Below are 8,093 nucleotides of genomic sequence, written 5' to 3' on the forward strand. Positions count from 1 at the left end.
CTAGCTATAAAAGCAGCACAGATTTCAGACAACAAAATTCAATATGCGTACTTAAACTGTCCCTAAGTTTAAATAGCACTTAACAATACTACAGATTAACTAACGTGGCCGAATGCCAGCCTTACTGTAGTGAACGTCTGCTCGTATTTAGAGGGTAGTGGAAAGTCCGTGCTTCTTCCCCGGACGTCGCCAGTAACAGGCAAACAATCAATCATTCAGCATTTGTCTAGTTTGGTTGCAGTAGTTGCCATGTGGGTTTGTTTACAAGGGAGTAGCATTCAGTGTAGTGATGGGAAGACCGACTCTTTTTATTGATTCGAATCTTTGACTCTCGAACAGTAAAATGAACGAGTCGTGAACGAATCTTTAACTAATCATTTCATTCGTTTTACAGCAGGTGGCGCTTTAGCCCTATTGTGGGCGTTGTAAAGAAGGCTGCGGTTCTCCGACACTAAATACTGAAGGCAACAATCACAACTGTTACAGGTTAAAATACACGTACTTCAGAGACTGACTCTAGTCAGTGTAATGTCTCTTGAAGTACCCACTCATTCACAATTATCACACATTTATTTCAACATAACAATACACATTTAAAATATGGATCCGTGTACTTTCTTTTCAGGCTAAAAGTATAAACCTTTGTGTGTGCTTCTTTTCTCTTATGTAAGGAACGTGCTTTTGAACTCACAGGACTTTTTATTCTGCTGGTCTTGTCGTTCAGGGCATGAACGACTCACAGTTATTTTGTTACTCTATTGTGTTTTCTCTTCTGTCTAAGTTTTGGCCGACTGAGAGCTATGGCACGCTGTGTCCCTGGTACTCAGTCCAAGCAATTCAAGCCGTAAACTTGAATCTTGACACCAAAACTTTATAAATCAGTAATTTGGATTTCCTGTCCACTTACTTCAACAACTGTCTACGCGAGACCGTTGTGTTTCAGTTTTCAGTAGTCCAACATTCACACGATGTGTTTTGCCTGGTCTTGTTCTATTCTTTTCTCTTGTAGAATTCGGGGGTCCTCAAATCCCCGGGCCTCAAACCCAGCTGAAACCGCCCCTCGTCAGAGTACGGTGGGGGTTGCCACACCCAAAGACATCTAACCCTGTTAGACTTCTGTTCCTTTTTCTCTTTTTACTCTTATTTCACTTCTTTATTTCTCTGTACCTTTACTTCTTCACACACATATTTCCCAGTATTCTTTTAAATTAATTTACGGACAAGGTGTTACTAGGACTCAGGACACAACTAAAATTTAGCTATTTCCAATGCAGAAGAAAAGCTCTGCTTACCTTATTTTGGGCCCGTGTCCTTTGTCTGTTCACACCAGGTCCTTGTGTCCAATGGTTCTATTGATCAACTCTCTGTTTTTTCTTGGAATCCCGGACGAGCCCCCAAAGTTGTTGTGGTAAGGTTTTACCACCCCGGATTCGTTGATCAAGAACTTTCACAAAGTATAAAGAAAAGACAAAAGTCGTTGCTCGAGTTCGCCTGTGCACAGGGAGGGTCCAGCGGAGAGTCAGGGGGTTGACTGCTGAATCCTGCTCTCTCCACAAACTCAGGCTCGTTTTATTGACACACACATCCAGGTGGTACATCTCAAGCGATACAGACTTCATTTGTTCTACACACACATATCCATTCTTTTTGGCAACTACATCTACACCGTTGGTTTCTCATCCTGTTCTTATCGCGCCCAGGTGCTGTTGTTGGGACCTTGTGTTCTAACTATGAATCCAGCCATTGTCAAATTGTATTCTAAAAGTTTCTGTTTCCCATCACACCAAGTACTCCTCTTTTCACAACAAACCTTGGTTTTATCTCAACCTCGCAGCTCCTTCTCTACATCTGCATGTTTTCAGTTCTAGCTTTAAGCAGCATTTTATGTTCAAGCTGGTTATATGTTTTAGCACATCTCTTATGATCTTTTAAAACATGATTATGTATGTTGCATACTTCTATAAAATATGAACACATGAATACATTTCATCCACACACCGCAGGGTAACGTGGGTATCGTGCAACTCTAAGTGGATGTAGTTGCTATTAAATTACATTTCTTGTAGTTCAGCAGAATGCGTTAAATGGCCCGATAAATAACCTTGATTTCATTTTCAGGTCGAACCTCGAAGTTGTGATTATCCGGCTTAGGTCATAAGGTGAACCATGAAGTCCTTTAGAAATTGAATTCCGCTCCGACGTCTGGGAACTACACGATCTCAACTACATAATAATGAACAAGTTCGTCGCAAAATATCCTGCCCGTTTTCTATATCGATGCGTTTTATAAAGAACTAGCGTCAATTCAGGGCGCAATAAGATTTTGGTGTGCGAGCGGTGGCACAAATCGAGTAGCTGATTGATGTCAACACTTCCGGCATCACGGCTGCCTCCATGGTTTTACTTAACGTTACCGATAGAAAGGAATTCTCCCAAAAGTCTTCTAAAGTGGGCCAAATGGATTCTAAACAGTGCTTTATAGACAGCTGCCTGCACGAAGAACAATGAGGAAAATAGACGATAAGGTGAACTTTCTCTGTTAAATCATTTTGATCAATAAAAGGAAGTAATCATTGACAAGCACCATTTGTTTATTCATTCGTTCATTTTTTCGCTCCTAACGAAATACAACACTGATCAATCATCTTCTTCTTCTTTTTCTTTCGGCTTTGTCCCTTTTTTTCAGGGGTTGCCACAGCAAATCATTGATTTCCATCTCTCCCTGTTCTCTGCATCTCCTACTCTGACTCCAACTATCTGCATGTCCTCCCTCACTGCATCCATATATCTCCTCTTTGGCCTTCCTCTCTTTCTCCTACCTGGTAGCTCCATCTCTAACATTCTTCTACCAATGTATCCACTGTCCCTCCTCTGCACATGTCCAAACCATCTCAATCTGGCTTCTCTAGCTTTTTCTCCAAACCTTCCTGTCTGTGTTGTCCCTCTAATGACCTCATTCCTGACCCTGTCCATTCTTGTCACTCCTAAAGAGAATCTTAGCATCTTTAACTCTGCCACCTCCAGCTCCTCCTCCTGTCTTCTGCCTATTGCTACTGTCTCTAAACCATACATCATGGCTGGTCTCACCACTGTCCTGTAAACCTTTCCCTTCACCTTAGCTGACACTCTTCTGCCACCGATCACTCCTGACACTTTTCTCCAGCTGTTCCATCCTGCCTGTACTCTATTCTTCACCTCTCTTCCACAGTCTCCGCTGCTCTGAACAGTTGATCCTAAGTACCTAAACTCCTGCACCTTCACCACCTCTGCTCCTTGTAGCCTCACTATTTCACTGTTCTGCCTTTCGTTTACACACATGTACTCTGTCTTGCTGCGACTGACCTTCATTCCTCTTCTTTCTAGTGCAAACCTCCACCTCTCTAGGTTCTCTTCTAGCTGCTGCCTACTCTCACTACAGATCACAATGTCATCTGCAAACATCATAGTCCATGGGGACTCCTGTCTGACCTCATCTGTCAATCTGTCCATCACCACAGCAAACAAGAAGGGGCTCAGGGCCGATCCTTGATGTAGTCCCACCTCCACTTTGAAGTCTTCTGTCCTCCCAACAGCGCACCTCACTACTGTTGTACTATTCTCATACATGTCCTGCACCAAACTAACATACTTCTCTGCCACTCCTGACTTCCTCATACAAAACCACAATTCCTCCCTTGGCACTTTGTCATATGCCTTTTCTAGATCTACAAATACACAATGCAGCTCCTTCTGACCTTCCCTGTACTTCTCCATCAACATCCTCAAGGCAAATATTGCATCTGTGGTACTCTTCCTAGGCATGAAACCATACTGTTGTTCACAAATCTCCACTTCCTGCCTCAACCTAGCTTCAACTACTCGTTCCCAAATCTTCATTGTATGGCTCATCAACTTTATCCCTCTGTAGTTGTTACAACTCTGTGCATCACCCTTCTTATGAATTGGCACCAGAACACTTTTTCTCCACTCATCAGGCATCTTGCCAGTCTCTAAAATTCTGTTAAACAAACCAGTCAGGAAATTTACTGCCACTTCTCCTAAACACTTCCATACTTCCACTGGTATGTCATCAGGACCAACTGACTTTCCACTCTTCATCCTCTTCAGGGCTTTTCTAACTTCATCCTTTCTAACCTGATCTACCTTCTTCCTACTAGTCTCTGGCTCCTCGTTTCTACTTTCCCTTTCATTTTCCTCATTTAACAACTCCTCAAAGTATTCCTTCCATCTTCTCAGCACACTTTCCTCACTTGTGATCACATTCCCCTCTCTGTCCTTAATCAACCTCACCTGCTGCACATCCTTCCCAGCTTGATTTCTCTGTCTCGCCAATCTATACAACTCCTTTTCTCCTTCCTTTGTTTCCAAACTCTCATACAACTCCTCATATGCCTTTTGTTTGGCCTTGGCCACTTCCCTCTTCACCTCCCTTGTCCTCTCTTTGTACTCCAGTCTGTTCTCTTCTGTTCTGTCACTGTCCCATCTCTTCTTCGCTAATCTCTTTCTCTGCACACTCTCCTGGATCTCCTCATTCCACCACCAGGTCTCTTTGTCCTCCTTTCTCTGCCCAGAGGACATACCTAGCACCTTCCTACCTGTCTCCCTCATCACTGCAGCTGTAGTCTCCCAATCATCTGGGAATATCTCAACACTACCCAGAACTGCCCTTACTTCCTTCCTGAAGTCTTCACAACATGTCTCTTTCCTTAGTTTCCACCACTTGATCTTCTGCTCTGTCTTCACTCTCTTCCTTTTTGTCACCTCCATCGTCATTTTACACACTACCATCCGATGTTGTTTGGCTACACTCTCACCTGCCACCACCTTACAGTCTCTAATCTCCCTCAGATTACATCTTCTACATAGAATATAATCTATCTGTGTGGACCTGCCTCCACTCTTGTAAGTCACCCTATGTTCCTCTTTCTTTTGGAAATATGTGTTTACCACAGCCATTTCCATTCTCTTTGCAAAATCTACCACTGCCTGTCCTTCTACGTTTCTCTCCCTAACACCAAACCTGCCTATCACTTCCTCATCTCCTCTGTTCCCTTCCCCTACATGACCATTTAGGTCTGCTCCAATCACCACTCTCTCTCTCCTGGGGATACTCTCTACCATCCAATCTAGCTCCTTCCAGAACTTCTCCTTTTCTTCCAACTCACAGCCCACCTGTGGGGCATAACCACTAACAACATTAATCATCTCTCCTTCTACTTCTACCTTCACACACATCAACCTGTCTGACTCTCTTTTCACCTCTACCACATTTCTTACATATTCTTCCTTTAGGATCACCCCTACTCCATTTCTCTTCCCATCTGAACCATGATAAAACAGTTTGTAGCCTCCTCCAATGTTTCTAGCCTTACTGCCCTTCCACCTGGTCTCCTGCACACACAAAATATCTACTCTTCTTCTCTCCATCACATCAGCTATTTCTCTACTTTTCCCTGTCATTGTACCTACATTCAAAGTTCCAAACTTCAGACTAACACTTCTATTCTTCATCTTTTCTCTTTTTCTCCTAACCAAACGCCCTCCTCTTCTTCTCTGTCTCTGACTCTGTCTCTGACCAACAGTAGTCCAATTTCCATCAGTGCCCTGTTGGTCAACGGCACTGTTGGCGGTCGTTGTTAACCCGGGCCTCGACCGATCCGGTATGGAAATCGTTTTATTGATCTGCATATTTGATTTAGCTAAACGTTTTACGCCGGATGCCCTTCCTGACGCAACCCTCACCATTTATCCGGGCTTGGGACCGGCACTATAAACACGGCTTCGTGTACCCTAGTGGCTGGCTTCACAACACTGATCAATCATAAAAAACGTTATTAAAACATATATACATACAGTATGTATAACATATATAAAACAATACAAAACACCATAAGAAAATGACTGGTAATATTAACCATGCAACCACTGCAATACAACTCTGAGGCTACACATGAAATGTTAGTATTCCCTGTCATTGTCAGGGCAGTTTTTATGCTCCTCCTCCTCGATTTCATGTTTGTTTGCACAGTGGCAACGCCAACACAGGTCTGTACAACAGAGTTCTGCAGAGACACAAGACACACTGTCAGGGCAGGTGATGGAGCACCTATGTGTTGTTTGATGCAGGACCTCATGACTGCAGCCTGATAATTTGCCCTTTTGCAGTGCTGATGGAAGGCATCACTAGTAGGGGAATAGACAATTCTGGCAAGGCTGATGATGCCTGTCAGGAAACTTTCTCTGTTAGATAGGACTGTAAAAAAATGCTGTTAGTTCATACCCCAGTTTCCTAATACACAAAACAATTCAAATAAAGATCAAATAAAGGTCTGATCAAATAAAGAATCAAATACGAGATCTCAAGTTTTAAAAGTTTTACTTGCAAGCAAGGAGTGCAGAACAATGGTTACATTCAGAACTGCACTGAGGAACTCAGTGCTCAAAGCTTAAATACAGTTTTTTTACATACACATCAATGGTCAGCACCTTAACCCTTTACAGCCATGTGGTGTTCACACGCAACTTCTGAGCGCTGATTGGCAAAGGCAGCTTCAAACAAAGATTATCCACCAATAGAAAACATGTAAATGTGCTGAGCTATTCTGCTTAGATCAAAGAAATACACTTTGGATTCTTTTCCTTTTTGATGTTCTGTTTTCCTCATTATTTGGGCAGAAAAACTGGTTCTGGCCGGTTCTGTGACCTGTCTCTATCTCCAAGCGTAACAGTCAGTGCCATCCGTACCATACACCATCCTGTTATGTAAACCATCAGCATACGCCTTTCGTCAGTACATCTCCTTTTTGTACAGCATTCAAAAACAAACAGTATAAATTGATTTGGAAACTTAATACAATGAATATATTGTAAAGATTGAATAAATGTATTTACAATATCTTAACAATGCCATACAGAAAGTCTTGTACCTAGCCTCATTGACATTTTCAGCAGCCGGCTGATCAGAAAGGTGGCATACATATTTGCAAAGTAGTGCAAATGTTGAGTGGTTCAAGTTAAAGTTAGCACCCAGATTTTTAAAACCCTTAAGGTACTCTTCCCGCTCACATGCCACAGAAAATGTCTTTCTTTTGCATTTACCATAAAAGGCACTTGTGGCGTCACACCCAGAGAATGTATGTATGCCAATCAAGGCTGAACACATACTGGTTCCAAGAGCTGATAACACCTTGGTAATGTCAATGATGCGTGTCCTGTTGCCCGTCCCTGTGAAAAAATATAAGCTGCATGGTAAATTTGTCTCTAAATACTTACAGCAATGACTCCCACATCAGTGTCAGGGCTCTTAATGATGACAGTTGCACGCTCTTTTGCAGCATGCAAAAACACCCTTGTGTCACATTCTTCTGGATTCTGAATGTCATTGATTACTTCCTTTTATTGATCAAAATGACTTAACATAGTTAACCTTATTGTCTATTTGCCTCATTGTTCTTCGTGCAGGTGATTATGTATAAATCACTGTTTAGAATCCATTTGGCCCACTTTATAGGGACCTTTGGGACAATTCCTCTCTATCGGTAACGTTAAGTAAAACCATGGAGGCAGCCGTGTTGCCGGAAGTGTTGACATCAATCAGCTATTAGTGATGTGTCGTTCGCGAGTGATTCGTTCAAAATGAACGAATCTTTCATATGACTCGTCACTCCCGAGTCATATGAAAGATTCGTGACTCGTGACTACCGAGTCATATTAAATATTTGTTCATATTGAACTCACGAATCACTCGCAAATCACTCACTGCGAACAAATCACTCTCTGCGAAACTAATCACTCTCTGCGAACTAATCTTTCACTACGATCTAATTACTCTGCTAACTAATCTTTCACAGTGAACTAATCTATCATTGCAAACGAATCACTCTCTGTGAACTAATCTTTCGCCGTGAACTAATCTTTCACCGTGAACTAATCTTTCGCTGTGAACTAATCTTTCGCCGTGAATGAATCATTCTCTGTGAACTAATCTTTCGCCGTGAACTAATTTTTGCTGTGAACTAATCTTTCGCTATGAACGAATCATTCTCTGTGATCTAATCTTTCGCCGTGAACTAATCTTTCGCTGTGAACTAATC

This window comes from Cynoglossus semilaevis, chromosome W (genome assembly GCF_000523025.1).
Source record: "Cynoglossus semilaevis isolate Cse_v1.0 chromosome W, Cse_v1.0, whole genome shotgun sequence".
Classification (NCBI taxonomy): Eukaryota; Metazoa; Chordata; class Actinopteri; order Pleuronectiformes; family Cynoglossidae; genus Cynoglossus; species Cynoglossus semilaevis.